Source organism: Lactuca sativa, chromosome 2 (assembly GCF_002870075.4).
Source record: "Lactuca sativa cultivar Salinas chromosome 2, Lsat_Salinas_v11, whole genome shotgun sequence".
NCBI classification, from domain to species: Eukaryota; Viridiplantae; Streptophyta; class Magnoliopsida; order Asterales; family Asteraceae; genus Lactuca; species Lactuca sativa.
In genome coordinates, this window is record NC_056624.2 from 89967559 (window position 1) to 89971757 (window position 4199).

A 4199-nucleotide genomic window follows, 5' to 3' on the forward strand; every position below is an offset into this window, starting at 1 on the left:
CATTCAATCTTCTAAGCAGTAATAGTTCCTCATTGAGAATTCCTATTTTGTTTCCTGAGGACTATGAAGTTTGGATTCCTCACTTTGATGATTATGTTCTAGGGATCGAAACTTATGGATCTAGTATTTGGCAAGAAATTAAAGAAGGAAAACAAATATATTCCAAGATGAAGAAGGAAGTCTTAACTCAAGATGATTTTGAATCTATCATTCCTGATGATAAACAAGTTGATTCCGTGAAGAAAGACAAATTGATTAACAACCTGAAAGCTTTGAGAATCATTAGGTTTGTTATTCCTCCTAATCATTTATTGGTTAGTTCTTATAAATATGCAAAAGTGACATGGGATAGATTGAAAGAATTATACTCTGGAGATGCTGATCTCACTCATTCTCTACAAACATCACTTCTGTCTGAATTTGGATATTTTGAGAAAAAATATGATGAGTCTATTGAACAAATTATTAATCGATTTAATCATCTTTTAAGTCATATACTAAAACACAATTTGTAAAGAGCTATCATTGAACAAAAGGACAGATTAATGAATATTCTTAGATCAGAATATAACTCAATTATTTCTATTATCAAAGCACATGAACAATTCAAGAATTACTCTCTTGCTCAAACCGTTGGTATATTGAAGTCTCATGAAGATGAAGAAATGAAAGAAGCAAAGTTGGTTACAAGTGTTGGTTCTTTGGCCATGTTGACAAAGAGTAAAAGTTCAAAACAAAATAAGACAAACATTGTTGTGGAAGATTTTGAATCGGATATTTCAGAAGAAGAACTTACAAAAGTAGCAAAAATTTTGATGGTGACTAATCTAAAGAAATTCCTTAAAAATTATTTTTCACTTTTCAAAAATAACAAAAACAAATCTACTAGTAACAATCACAAGCAAGGAAGTTCAAATTCGGAAAAATACAGAAATGAATGTCTCAAAAACTTTCAAATAGATGATGAAAACAAGGAGAAGAAGCTTCTTGGTGATTCAGGCTTTCTTTGCAACTATTGTCATGAAAATAGTCATTTCACAAAGGAATGCATGTTTCGAAAGCAGAATCAGAAGAATGAAAAAATATAAGGATGAAGCTTATTATGTGAAGAAAATTGAAGAACTTCGAAAGAATGCTAGTAAACCAACCTTGGTGGTGACAGAAGATAACATTGATGTTGGATACATGGAAGTTTGGTCAACTTACTCGGAGGATGAAGAAGTTCGCAGACCAACTCATGGAGATTGCATGAGGGTGAAAGATGAAAAGAAGACAGAAGACGGATATTTCATGGTCAAAAGCGTCAGTTCAAAAACTTAAAGTTGCTTCACATATGAAGGAAATGTCTCAGATGCATGTTTTTATGTGAAGACAATGAATGACCATGTCACAGAGTGCGAAAAGGTAATTTATAAGGTACATTTAATTCTAAAATCTCTTGACATTCCTATTTCTCTTTATGATTTTGAATCAAAGTGTGACAACTAGTAAATTTAGGGTCGAGTAAAGTGTAGATTGTAACCATATACAAATGAATTTACATGTAACCCTGTTGCAATAAAATTTTGAAAGCCATTAGGGCATGATTATTATAAGATAACATATATATGCACACCCTAAGAAACCATGACGTGATAACATTGACAAATCAACGCCAAACAAAACACTTAATCCAAAAATATCTTTTAAAAAGAGTGTAGGACCGAAAACACCCTTAGTGAGTGATACCAAAAATCGAAACTCCCCCCCTCCCCAAAGAACCACCATAAGGCCGAAAACCCCCTCCTTGGATAGGTGAATTCGGTTGAGTACATGAGTCAAGGAATTGACTTATGACTTGACCTATTAGCTTTACCTTCTTTTTCCCACCATATTTCCATACTACATCTACAATTACACAACGAGCCTCCATGTATGACACTAAAATAACCACCAAATATCCACATCACCTTTACATCTCTTTACCCACCAAACTTCCATACCCTACATACCAATATACACCATACCTCTATGAAAGACAATTATATACCCTCCAAACATCCATAGTACACATAATAATGTATCCCATACAACCAAGCACCGACTTCTCTCTTTTCTTTAAACACTTTGGCCGAAGATCACAAAGGCATCACCAAAAATCTTTCCTCTCATTTTTCTCTCATCTCCCCTCCACAAGAACATGTAAAATCTCTCAAGGGTCGATTTTGCTTCAAGTGGTCACTAGAAGTTGGATTATCACACCAACAAGTAGCTCATCAATTCCATACAAGAATATAAACTCGAAATCCTCACCTCCTTCCTTCAAATCATCTAGAAAACCAGCCCAAGGTGAGTTCATACCCCTTCATTTTCGTTTTTTTCCAAGTTTTTAGGGGGGGAGAGGGAATAAAAGTAAACAAATCTTATTTGGATGATCTAAAGGCTTTGAAAACTAAAAATACAAGTTATGTCATTAAAACATGTCTAAGCTTAAAAATCAGCTTTCTACTGGAAAAGTTATGGTCTGTTCACCGATTATTTTTCCCTACTTAAACTTCATATATTTCCAAATTGTTCACCATGACAGTAGTTCAGGTCTATCCCTTTTTACGGACTACGTGAACGTGTTCATATGATTTTTCTACAATTTATGATGATTTTTACAAAACTACCTATCAATTCAGAACATTTTCAAACCAATTCGTAAAAATAAACGTTTTCACTCTGGTTAGGAACCACTTAAGGTCAGGGGAAAATATTATAGACAAAGTAGACTCATTTTCCAAGCTCTGAGAGTGTACAAATCCAAATTTCAAATTACGAGGATTTTTCTATAATTTTTCTAAAACATGGACAAAAAAGTCAAAATCTTGTAAATTGTCTATATCATATTAAATGTTTTATACATGTGTATAGATGTAAGTTTATATGTTATAATCTTTTAAAAATCTAGACATAACTTACATGTGTTTATATATTTGATTATAAATGGACTTGTAAAAAAATTAATAATAAACTGTAATTGGTATTGTTCATGGGTCATAAATACTACACTATCATTTCATAAGAACCATATAATTATTCAAATGTATAATTATTTTACACAAGGAGTCATAGTTCACGTAAATCTGTTAATGCTTTAGTGAGACATTCACTTCATCGTACCTACCAAGCATACACTTTAAGTCCTACATTATAACCAGTGTCTCTTGGAGGGAGAGTGAGATAGTTGTGTATAGATATATACGGGATTGACAACCCCACACCTGAGTTGTTCGCTACAGCTAGACGGGCCAGTCTAGGGTGACAAATATTTTACCGATTCTGACGCCTAAAGAACATCATACAGACATAACAGTCACATTAAGCATGGTTATAATAACCCACTTAGGGAAGCATACACTTCACCGGTTTTATTAAAATATAAAATTGCATACTACTTTTTAGTACACTATTGCTTACATTTTTGGTCTTAGGGTTTACGACTACAGTTTTCATACATCATAAAATATTGGTTTTTCTGGGAACACACATTTTATAATTACAAGGAAAAGAAACAAAGGACATGCATACATATATTTTTAGTCTTTGGTGTAAGACTTACAATGCATTTTTATAGAAAATATTGGATTTTCTGGAGATATACAAACCATTTTTTTTACAAAGCAGTTACAAATATTTTCATACAAATATTCTTATAAACTCGCCAACATTCAATGTTGATGTTTTCCAAAATCACTTGTATTCTCAGGGAACCAATAAGCAGGTACCTAAGTCTTTGACAACTGGATTGCTGCATTTTGGAATGCTTACTTTTCTAGTCACTTTTGTGTAACTTATGAACAAATACAGTATGTAAACTATGTAATTTTTATTCTAAATGTATGTTGCTTGGGTTGCTATGTTTCATTTATATTCAACAGTTATGATACTATACAATGACGTCATCTGCCCCCGGATGTTTCCGTCGTCCGTGTTCGGGGGTGTGACAGTTTAGTATTAGAGCATTGTTTATAGTGAACTAGTATATCAAACCATACAAGATATACAACTATAAATACAATGGGACTAAAAGACTCTGACTAAAAATATATTTTTCTAAATATAAGTTTTTTTATACTACATGCATACATACTAGGAACAGTGTCATAATAAGTATATTATAAAAGTTGTATGATGAGTTGAACAATACGGGTAGGCCCCAGGATATGGAACTAGAC